This window comes from Chironomus tepperi, unplaced genomic scaffold (genome assembly GCF_022539635.2).
Source record: "Chironomus tepperi strain 1889 unplaced genomic scaffold, CSIRO-AGI_Ctep_v1 contig_346, whole genome shotgun sequence".
Classification (NCBI taxonomy): domain Eukaryota; kingdom Metazoa; phylum Arthropoda; class Insecta; order Diptera; family Chironomidae; genus Chironomus; species Chironomus tepperi.
The window spans coordinates 37,291-49,593 of NW_027226468.1; the positions used below are offsets into that span (position 1 = coordinate 37,291).

At 33.9% G+C, this 12,303-nt stretch overlaps 1 protein-coding gene across 1 annotated transcript in view; it reads left to right on the forward strand.

Annotated features, from left to right (window-relative positions):
• Positions 1 to 312: 312 nt before the first annotated feature.
• The window catches only part of LOC139093917 (lachesin-like), a 62,027-nt gene continuing 50,036 nt past the window's right edge, over positions 313 to 12,303 (forward strand). The window contains exon 1 of the mRNA XM_070644771.1: positions 313 to 1,418. The gene's annotated coding sequence lies outside the window, so the exon portion shown is untranslated. The remainder of the gene's footprint in view (positions 1,419 to 12,303) is intronic.

A 12,303-nucleotide genomic window follows, 5' to 3' on the forward strand; every position in this document is an offset into this window, starting at 1 on the left:
GTGTACGTTAAGAAGAAAATTTTTAGCGACTCCAACAAGAACATTTTTTTTCCGTTCATCTTGTCGAGAAACCGAAACTGGAAAAGTACTCGGAATTCGGCCATTGCTTATCGTGCATGCGCAACATCTGTCAATGTTTTTTCCCATACGACGCAGCTCCTCACGAGCATATTATCCACAAAAACACAACATCGGCAAAAGCGTCGACTATGAATTTATCATAGTCTTGCACGAACGCTTTATCCTAAATCCTCGCTATAGGGGAATGATTGTGTGTGAATGAAACAATATCAGCAGATACGAGCGCGACGTGACATAATGAGTGTCGTTTTTGTTCTCGCTGCAAATTGAAAAAAAGAAGAATAAAAAAAAAAATTCACATTTATCATAAAATAAACAGAAAGTAAGGCGTTATAGTAGTGAAGCTTGTGAAAAATTGATTAAAAATTCATTCATCTCTGTATGAAAAAAATTTTACGATTATAAATAGACGTGAGTCATTTTAATTCATAGTTTCCCACAGTGTCTGTCAAGTTTAGGAAGGGAAAAAAAAAGTATTTTTTTTTTTTCGGTAAAAAAAAGTGAAAGAAACAAAAAATAGTTCAGTATAGATTTTATATTCGTGTCATGTTAATATCGAATGAGGCAAGGCTTTAGTGAATGGAATAATAATTAATGGAAAGAAACTCGATATTTTTTTTATAAAGGAACAACTTTTATGTGCAATAATATATTGTGTGTACTCTTGAAGAATCAGAGAAAGTGTTGAAAAGGAAGACCGCTCTAGGTTAAGTTTAGCCTAAACATAATAAAAAAGGAAAATATACAGCATATAAAAAAGAAGAGAAAAATTTCTGTGAGTGTGAAGAGCACAAAAGGAAAAAAATATAAAAATATATAATAAAGTAAAGAAGAAGTAGAAAGGGAGAAGCTCATAGCTACATCCAAAATATATATATATCATAATAATATATCCATGTTGTTGTTTTTCTCTTCATATTTGTTGTCATAAGAGAAGAAACAAATAATAAATACGCGAATATAATAAATAATAAATATACAGCAAGCAAGCAAGCTCCGCGAGTGAATAAGCAAGTGTGTTTGTTTCATTTCCAAAAAATATATATATTTAAAGCACAATATCATTTTCCGTGTGGCCAAAATAAAAGTACATAGAGAGCGTGGCAGATTATGATAAGAAATCGATATAGTGAATAAGGAAGAGAAAAAAACACAGAAAAACAGCACATTGTATGTTGTAAATAAAATTCATGAATATCATGTTTGGAGTATAATCATATAAAAATAAAATAGAGTGTGGGATGTTTTATATACATAAACATTTTGCCGGAGAGGAAGACGTTATGTAACCAGGGCCAAAAATAAAAAGTAAAATGTGCAAACATAAATACAGAAAGGTAAATAATGATGCTGTTGTACTAAAAGTTAAAGGAAATAAAGTTTCCAAGGCTTCTACACTGACTGAGTAATGGCAGCTAATTTTGAAATTCCAACAGACACGTGACAGTCAATCTTCATCTTCTTATTTGCACCGCAGGGCAAAAAAGGTTCAAATTCCATTTTCTGGCAATTCGAAGAATTTTAAAGGCTCGCTGAACCACTCAACTTATAGAATGTGACAAAAGCGACAATGCCTTGCAGAACGCTCATGTACATACAATGAAATATGACTAGATTTAGATTATCCTTCCGTTTACCGCTCTTGCCTTTCGCTTTTCATTTCCTAGAGTGTTTTCTTTTTCACTTCTTTTATTCTTTTTTATCATTTGCTCACTCAGTCATTCATATCCTTGTGTTTTATGATCCCTTTGCTTCAATGTGTTGATGTTGAATTTGGATTTTTCAAGTGGAAATTTGTGAATTGCTGATGAAAACTGATTATGTCCAAATTGAATGATTTTTTACTTCCTTTTACCACCAATAAAATTTGAGGACTTTTGTTCAAATTTTTTTAGTATTTTTTTAAAGCTACTCAATGAGAAGCTTCTCATTTAAAATGGGGAAATTGATTTTTCTGGTTGAATATTTTATGAGATTTTCTTACGTAAAAAAAAGAATCATTAATTCTTATGGTAACGACCATAAATATTAGGGAGAGAATCGTAAATGTCATAGTTTGTTCATAACCTTTTATTATTAGCTCAATGACTGCTTGTTGGCGGTCTATAATTTTTAATGTTAAGTATCAGCTTTAATTATATACATTTGATTCATTTATAATTAAGGATTGCTTTTTTTAAATAACAAGGGATGAAAATAGTCTTTTTGGTGGGAGTTAAGTGCGTTTTATTTTCAGATATGTGCGGGAATAACGGTTTTTTGGGAGATTGATGTGAATTTTGCATGAATAATTTTTATTTGTTTTCGTGTCTAAAAGCAAATTTGGCTACATATTTATCAAGCAATGAGCTTCAGATCTACAAATTACTAGATTCCTTATTATTGTTAATTATAACATTAACTATTCTTTTTTTTGGAAAATAATGATCAATCGGAAAATAAATTAGGGGATGTTCACTTATTATGTTATTAGGTTCAAAGGATAGGAATGAGGGAAAGGGGATCTGATTTAGAAAATTGAAATTCCGAGAACTCTATTGTTAATTTTTGAAAAAAAGATCGTTAACGAATGACACAAGTCGGGTATATAATACAAAATCCATCACAAGATCGGCGTAGCTCTAGGATTATGCTGGATTCAAACAGAATATAGCATTGAGTTAGAGTCATATCGTCTTGGGACTAAATTTTAGATCGATTAACCTATTTGAGCTATTCTGGGTTATTCTGCAACGTAAAAAAGGGAAGGTGGAATCAATCTTAGTATCTGCATAAAGGGTGACTTCTTCACATTCTTGAAGTCTTTGTTACTAAACAATCAACGCCCTCTGACTGACTATCTTCCATATTCATTTATCTACTCCAAGTCCATATCAAAACTTATAAACTCAAAGCATGAACAGCTACACCCTGATTGTACAGCCCACTTGTCCGCAGTATTCATAACATTTTAATTCATGTTAATCGGTTCCCCAGAGAGACAATATCATATATGATCATCAAATGCTGTTTTGTAGGCAATTTTGAATGTTTCTTTTGTTCAATTGCACAAAAGGCTGCTGCATGATTCTATGCATGCCGTTGAATTAATTGTGCCATTTAAAACAATAGGAAAAAGTCAATAGTCAAGTAAAATTACTAACAATTAAAGGAGCATCAATCTACATACTTGCGTGAACAGCACAATTATCACAAAATCAAATAAATTTACCCCCGTTTGCCCACGCAAACAATGGATTTAATTACTCAATAAGCTTATCTATAATGATTATTAGACACACACATTTCGGAACTACGAAATTTTCCGAGAATTATATTAATAATGTTAAAATTACGTATTTAATTCGATCAAATCTTCAATTAAATTATTGTCCAATTACATCCACAACAAAATGAAGCTATTAGTAACTATAATCAATTCCAAAATAATCAAAAAAGTTGACATTAAGTTTCGTTAATTAAACAAACTTTTTCTTTCTATTTTTGTGCCTAATGTTTCAATTTTTTTTGTTTACCAATGAATCAATAAGCTATTTTCAGCTATTAAGCTCATTAAAACTGAGAAAATTAGACGTAAGTTTCGAAGAAATGCTTAATCACCTCAAAAAAGGACGAAAAATAACTTTTTGTATTACAATTCTATCCTATTGTATCATGCACAAGTCAAGCATTCACCATATGTGCATTGCATAAATTCCACTCATGTGTTCATTACAATCTTGTTAGTCTCAATGATTATTATTGAGTTCATCAACAAACAACCCAAACATATGTTTGTTTCTTTTGTATAAAAATGCTTTTCAAAATGCTTCGCATTGCTGCATGATAATAAAAGATTCATATGGCATGATAAACGATCAGAATATGTGGAACTGCTGAATATGTGGAATATTTTACATTTGTGCGATCGCTTTACCTTAAATTCTTTAGGATTTCGGTAATGTCAGTGGTAGGGAAGCTTTGTTTTTTGCGGGATAGCTTGGTGGTAAGCCATGACCGAAACTGCACATGGTATAAGCCTGAATGGACAAAAATACGTTTTAACCAGTTGACGGCAGGTTAATATCTAGTTGATGACTAGTTCTAACACATTTTTGTCCATTTGGGAGGTTTATGCCATTTTATGTGCCACAACACACAACATCCCACCCTCTGCCTTAAATAACTCACTTTTATAAATTTATCACTAAATGTACAAAGGAAGTCTCTCAATAAATTCTATCCAAACAATGTTCATCTTTCGGACGACGATGTGATGTTCATGAAAGAAAAAAAATTATAATCCTGACATAATCTTTGATGGCTTTAGCTGTGAACTTTTTTTTTTTATTCTTTTAAGAATTAGATTAAGTGAATCTAGGACATGCAGACGGAGCATATTTTATTCTGCAAAAAAAAAGAAAATAATCCGTGACTGATTCTGTAGATTTACTTTGTTTGTCCTGATAATCTATAAAAGGAGATTAAAGAAGTTAAATTTAATTAAAGGTTGAAGCATCGATATTGCAATCATTTTATGCTCTATTTACCTGAAATAAAAATGAATTAACTTCAGCATGGATATTACAATTTTAAATTGATTTATCGCAAAGTAAATACTTAGTAATGGTGTAAATGGATTAAAAGGGGGATTTAGTTCTTTAACTAGGGTGTACAATGTTGCTTGGGTGTCTTTATTGGATGATGATTAAGATAAAGAAGTAGAGGTGGAGACAGGAATTTATAGGATTTTATTATTCTTTGAATTATCTTCTCAACAAACCTTAGCAGATTGATTCAATTTTGTGTCGAAAACATAGTTTTAGCCAAGTAGAGAGCTCAGAAAACCCCTTCCTGAGTAGACCCTCACTTAGAAGGATTTTATGCTAATGCTGTTCGTCTAAAATACTTGACTAAATTTATATTAAAAGGTATTCGATCGACTCAAGTATTTTATGGCAGCCAGAAGACGGCCGCATATCAAAGTAGCAATCTTTCTGGCAAAAAAACATAAAATTTGAACTTGTCACTTAGACGACATAAAGCAACCAATTTGCTGTCACGAATAATTTGTTCCGATCAGGATCCCGTGCAGATCAACCATGTTCCATGACCTTCATTCTAATCGATTCTAAATCACCCTGAATAAATCTCCCAAAAAACAATTTTAAATCCAAAAGTCCTCAAATTTTTTTGACACTTTTCATCAAAATATTTCCAAAAAATCAATGTTTTGAATAGCCGCACATCTACGGCTTTAAATTGACATTTTTATGACACAACCACAGTTTTACAATTAATATTAAGCCACAATCATAAACTCTAGTATGCGGGGGACAATCAAAAAATTTTATTATCAAAAAAAGGCTTTTGAAGTTTATTTTTCATTCCATTTGTATGCATGATTGTAGAGTTGTTGACGGGTCATGGATTTTTAAATAAAACTACTTTTTAGGTAATAAAATTTTCATTGCTTTTATGATGAATTGAGAAATCTAAGCATTCATTACTACCTTAATGAAGCTTTTATTACGATGACGTTGGTTAGCTGATGTATGTAAGTCAGCTCCCATGCTTATCGATTAAGGTCACTCACTTATAAAACAAATAATGTTTTTAATTGTATAAGGATAGATTCATATCTAACATCCCAAAAGGCTCAAATCAAATAGTCGATTAACAATCTTACCTAATGTCAGCGTGATTCTGACTTGATGCCGAGTTCGATTTAGATCGAATTGCTTTCCAAGAATCTTTTGGATTCTTCTTTTCCTGCTTCCCACTTAGTGTTCTCGATGTCAAAACCAAGACTTTTCTATCTGGGTCTCGAGATTTTACAAGTCTTCCGAACTTTCTTGTAGTCTCGGTTCCAGTTCAATTTTCGGTTTAATTTCTTGTTTCGGTTCCAGTTCAAGTTTCGGTCTAATTCCTTGTTTCGGTTCCGGTCTTAGTCTTGATATGCTTTATTTGATTTACATGCAAATTAATATGTCCAAGACACAACACAAAAAATGACAAATTCATTCAATACGATTTTAAGCATTATCCCTGATTTAAGGAACAAATTAAGAATAAATTAATCGTATCAAACTTATTTAAATTGAATTAATCTAATTTATTTAAATGTATATTTTTAAATTCAAACTCATGTCATTAGCCAATTCCACTCCAAAACCAATAACCATTGGTGTTGACTTTCGACGCTAGACCTCAACAAGTGGTCCCTACTTCCGTGTGAAAAGATATAAATCAATAAAATCACTCACAATGCCTTCTGTTTTAGTTCATTTAATTTATTATCAATTCATTTGATATATTTCAGGGCTAGTGGGTGATTATAATTCCTATAAGGATGAGATTATATTCCTGAGGAGTATAATGTTACTTAAAATTAATATAATTCATTTAATTAATACAAAAAATTGTGACATACAAATCGTTTCGGAATAAACGCGTCTAATTGCTCTCGTACTTGTCAACTGAAAGAACTAAAATAAGTTTTGAACGCAAAGAGTACGAAGAATTAGAGCGCATTGACAGACCGACATGAATGTAATTGGATAATTTAAAATTCAGGAAATCGTTAAGCCGTAATATTTTAGGGAAATTATGTCACTACTTAACACCGTCCCCTGCTGAATTTTAAATAATTAATTGCTGGATGCATGAAAATAAAAGCTTTTCACCATCGTCAAGCTCTTCTACGTCTAAAACTGGATCTTTGACATCGCTTTGATCGATGTCATTCCACTTTGTTCCATCGTCTGCGACATTATCATTACTGGCTATATAGCGCCAATCGTTTATATTTGTAATTTCCTGTATCTCTGAGACTCTTGGTGCCACAAATTGCTGTAGTTTCAAACTAGGAGAGTAGAGCCATCGTAGGACAGTTATTGAATCCGACCAAAACGTAGTAGAAGGTATCTTGATTCTTTTATGCTGCGATTTAACGACGATAGAAATCCTAGCACCAATTACAGCTGCCATAAGTTCTAGTTTCGGAACAGATGCATACTTGACTGGAGCTACTCGACATTTTGCCATTACAAGAGCAACTTGTACGTGACCATTTGTCTTAAATCGCAGGTATGCTACTGCAGCATAAGCTTCTGGTGAAGCATCGACGAAAACGTGCAGTGAAATATTAATGGATTCAGTACTGCTATATCCATAATGTCTGGGAATCTCTAATTTGATTATTTCATCAAATTTTTTCAGCCATTTTATCCATGAATCAAAAATGTCATCAGGGATATGCTGCTCCCATCCAATTCCTCGTCTCCAAATTGCTTGCAAGATCATTCGTCCCCTGATATGGAAATGTGATATTAGACCCAAGCAGTCGAATATCTTCATTACGAAGCTAAGCACTTCGCGTTTTGTTGGACGATAATCATGTTCTAATGATAAACTTAATAATTCCAAATTATTAGTCATTTGGAATGTAAAAATATCCTTTCTTGGATCCCAAAAAAGACCAAGAACTTTTCTTGATGTGACATCTTCATCTGATCCTAGATCCAGCAGTAAATCTCGATCTATTGACTCTTGTGGCAATCTCTGTACTTGCTGATCTTCAGGTTTTATTTTGATTTGATGGTACATCTTCGTAACGTCACTTACTATTGCTATTCTCCTTTCTCGAAAATGGAACAAAGCTTGCGTAAGTGGAACTAAATTGTCAGGGCCTTTGAGCAGTCTTGAATTAAGTGAAACACCTTCGTGCTTACACGCTGTATCTACCACCCACCGAGGCTTTGGTGGCTGCTTATTATTGTTGAATGTAACAAATCCAACTACATAATTTATACGACCATGAGGGACTTCCGGATTAAGATCCTCTTGAGTTGCTTCTCTCACGAAACCTTGTTCCTTCAAAGAGTTTTGATGATCGTTGGCCCATTGAGTCATTCCTAAATGCTTTAAACGTGCTTCAGTTGCGCACAAACGTTTTAACGCTGTGCTATAGTTATTTGGCAATGAACATTTATCATCCTTCCAATACAACCCGATCTCATATCTGGATCCTTGTCTTCTCATTGTTTTTGTCATGACATCTTTCGCTCGGATGTCCTCAATACTTAAATATTCCTTGTTTGCGTCTACAGCGCCCAATGATTCAAAACTATTGAAGTATTTAACTAGATCATGGAGTTCCTGCAGTGATTCCTTTTCTTGATCAGTTTCAAGCTTGTGAATGCATGGCGTATCAGACGTACAACAATGAAAAATTGAATTAGAGGCTACCAATCCGCCACAAATAGTCCAACCTAATGGCGTACGCTCTGCTATGGGCGCAGATTCTTGCGTAAAATCAACTATGGTCTCATGCGAGATCATCCATTTGGCGTGAGGAAGCCCTAATAATATTTGCGGTCTTTGCTCTGTAATCTTTGGAATTAAAGCATTCCTAAGATATGGATATTCCGCTTTTATTGCATCTGGATCCTGTTCCTGAATTGGCAATGAAAGCTTTGGCAGTGCAATCATTCCATGTAAACTAATGCGTTTATCAGGATCACTTACTGGGGCAATTATTAAGTCATGAAGAAATGCGTTTGACTCTAAACGTTCTGTTTCCGGTTCCAGCCATGTTAACTCGAGTTTATGTGGCGTACCAGGAATGTGAAGCTTGTCAAACAATTCTTTGTTGACTAATGAGGCACTTGCTGCTCTATCCATCAGCAACGTCGTCTCAATCTTATTACCATATCCATCTATCACGAAGATGGGAACAACTTTAAAGTAAGTTGAGTTCGATTTGTATGCAAGATTAGCAGTTGCACTACTGCTTGACGGTTCTGAAGGCTGTTTAGTTCCATCGCACGATGGCGGATGCATTGTTGTTGTGTGTGAAGCAGGATCAGTACAATTTCTTCTGTAACATTTTGGAATCCTACTGGATCTTGGACAAGACGTACAATTATGTTGATTCGATGCAAGACATTTTGAGCATATCTTATTACTTGCGAGAAATTTAGCTTTCTCCTCGTATGACAGCTTTCTAAATTCTTCACATCTATAAAGCTGATGTTTCTTGTCTCTACCACAGTACCAGCAATCCTGTTTATCCTTATTTGCTTTCTTTTGCGCAAATAATTTGGATTTATCTGATCCTTCATGATGAACAACATTGATTGCTGCTTTTGCCTTCGACTGATTTCCATTAGACGGCGTTGAAACTTCCCGGCTTGGAAGGTTCGGTACGAACGACCACATGAAATCAGAAAATTCTACTATATTTCCACGTAAATCTTTGTCATGAATGTGAGAATGCCACTTAGATTCGATCGCATAAGGCAATTTGTTCGTGATTCTTGAATTTATAGCAATTTGCAATTCCGGCTGGAAATTTAGATCCTTACACAGAAATATATAACTGTCGATTTCAACGAGAAAATTTTCTAAAGACTTTCGATTTTTGTCTGGAATATGCGTCCAGTTTTCAAGTCTTTCCCATGCCTTGGCGACAGCTTCCTTCGGTTGAAAGAATCTTTTTTGAAGATTTTCCACAATTTGATCAGCATTTGCGAAAGGTTGATTAAGTCTTGGCTTGACATACCGTTCAGCTTCGCCATATAACGAGTCTCGTAACTTATCCACCATCGTCTCATTGTCATACTCGCCTCGTTCTTTCATTCGTTCGTAACTTGCTTTGAATGTAAGCCATTCAGCTGGGTCACCTGAATATCTCATTAATTTGGGAGCTTCGAGTCTTTGAACATGAAGACGCTGATAATAAGCCAATTTTTCAGTCTCACTCATGGCATCGATATTTTGTTTCGATTTATGACGACTCAAGGACATATTGCTGTCGCTTTTTGACAGAGTCGGCTGCTTAAATATTTCTGTTAAACGCCGTTTAAATTCCTCATCACCTTCATTAATCGTAAATACTTCCAGGGCATCCTTTTCAGTAAATTTATCGTCAGCATCTTCTTCCAGACCGACATTATGTGTAGATGTCGAGGCTAAAATTTTTACCTTTGTCGCACTATTATGAAATTGACTTAATCGACGATTCTCTTCCTCTAAATGCTTAATTTTATCAATGCACTTCGACAGTTCAGCCTGTCGGGCATTATCCTCACGCTCTTTAGCTGCAAAACGTTCTGTTATGCCTTGCAAAAGCAATCGATTCGCCTCCAACTGTTTCCTTAAAGATGAAATTTCGTCTTTCGTTTTTCTCGTTTCTTTTGCCCTCTTAAGACAATCATTGACGCAATACCATTCATCGATATCCATTTCTCCTGCCTTACTGGAACAATTTAAATGAACTATGCGTTCACAAAAACTACATTTAATTCCAACTTCTGGATTTTCAGGATTAGGACAGTTTTTCATGAGACATTTGTATGGAATTACAGGCATTCCATCTTCATTTAATTTTATGATCGCCGACATACTACAGAAAAATTAATAAGCTTAATTTTTCTAGATAAATCAATAAATTTTATTTCTCAAAAAATTTTAGGTTTTTACAAAAATTCTTTGTTTATTTTTGCGACTCGAATCTGGAACTGGTTTTTCGACGATGTGGAAATTCTTAATTATCGTGGATTTGAATATAATTTTTTGGTTTTCGACGCTAGACCTCAACAAGTGGTCCCTACTTCCGTGTGAAAAGATATAAATCAATAAAATCACTCACAATGCCTTCTGTTTTAGTTCATTTAATTTATTATCAATTCATTTGATATATTTCAGGGCTAGTGGGTGATTATAATTCCTATAAGGATGAGATTATATTCCTGAGGAGTATAATGATACTTAAAATTAATGTAATTCATTTAATTAATACAAAAAATTGTGACATACAAATCGTTTCGGACTAAACGCGTCTAATTGCTCTCGTACTTGTCAACTGAAAGAACTAAAATAAGTTTTGAACGCAAAGAGTACGAAGAATTAGAGCGCATTGACAGACCGACATGAATGTAATTGGATAATTTAAAATTCAGGAAATCGTTAAGCCGTAATATTTTAGGGAAATTATGTCACTACTTAACACATTGGACTTTCTTCCATCACAAAAGGTTCACGTTAAAAAATCCCATTAAATTATAAATTACTTAAATAATGAAACGCCCTTTAATTGAGATCGATTTAACATAGAAAATTATGTTCAACACCACAAAGTCATTATTCAAATTTATATCAATCCTTTGTTTTAATGGATGCTATAAATACTTAATTATCGCAACATTCCCAAATCCCCTTTTGTTTCGATATTGAAAACCAACCATAAGCTTTTCATTATTGCTAGATTTATATTCAAACTGTTATGGTCAGATTTACAGAAATATACACTATAATATCGCTTTTATGGCAATTTTATTAAAAGTAATTATCTCAATCTAGTTTATAAAATAATAATTATGATTTTTTACATATTATTAAAAATATATATTGTAATAGACGGCAAAATTGTTGCCATAAAAGTTGTTAGTTGACATTCTGCGGTTGTTTTAATGAAGCTTTCAGTATGCCTCACTATGGTGATGGTTCGAAAGTTTTTAAATAAACAAATTTTGTGGTTTCTGAATCAATACAATTCCAAAAACTAATTTCAATTTCGGAATATTCAAAAAAAAAAACTTTAAATCACTTCAAGTATAAAGCATCCCAGGAGACACATGACGTAAAAATGGCTATTCATTCAGATCCAAGATAGCGTGACTATTTCTCAAAACCATATTTGATATGATTTATTTCCAAGTTCTAGCAGACATAGAGCTTGCCCTCATGAGCAGAGCAAGCTAAGAGCAAGGCTTACTAGCATGCTCATCCAGCACATTTCAGGTGAGCAAGCTTTCTAGAGCATGCTGTTTGCCTTTTAGGGAAGGTTTTGATGTGTAATACATGCAGCCAGTTGAAAACAGCCTCTCTTACACAATTGTCTATCTTCTCATGGTGGACTCCGTTAACTGGTCTAACTGGAACAAATGAAGAGAGATTTACAGACATTTTCGGATGTCTTAACTGGCTACCCTAGCTTCAGGCTAAGCTAAGTGACACAAGAGGCTCGAATCTTACTATAAACTGAAGGTATAAAGGGTGCGGTACAACAGATTGTTAGTCGCAGTGCCTCCAGGTCACAAGGCTGAGCTGTTCAAGCAGTATATATATTCGTGACGCTTGTAATTTCACTAAAAGAAACTCACTTCCAACTGAAAAGTTAACAAAGAGAAACGGATAGGACCTAATGGCGACGACTTTTAACGCCCTACAATTCACAAT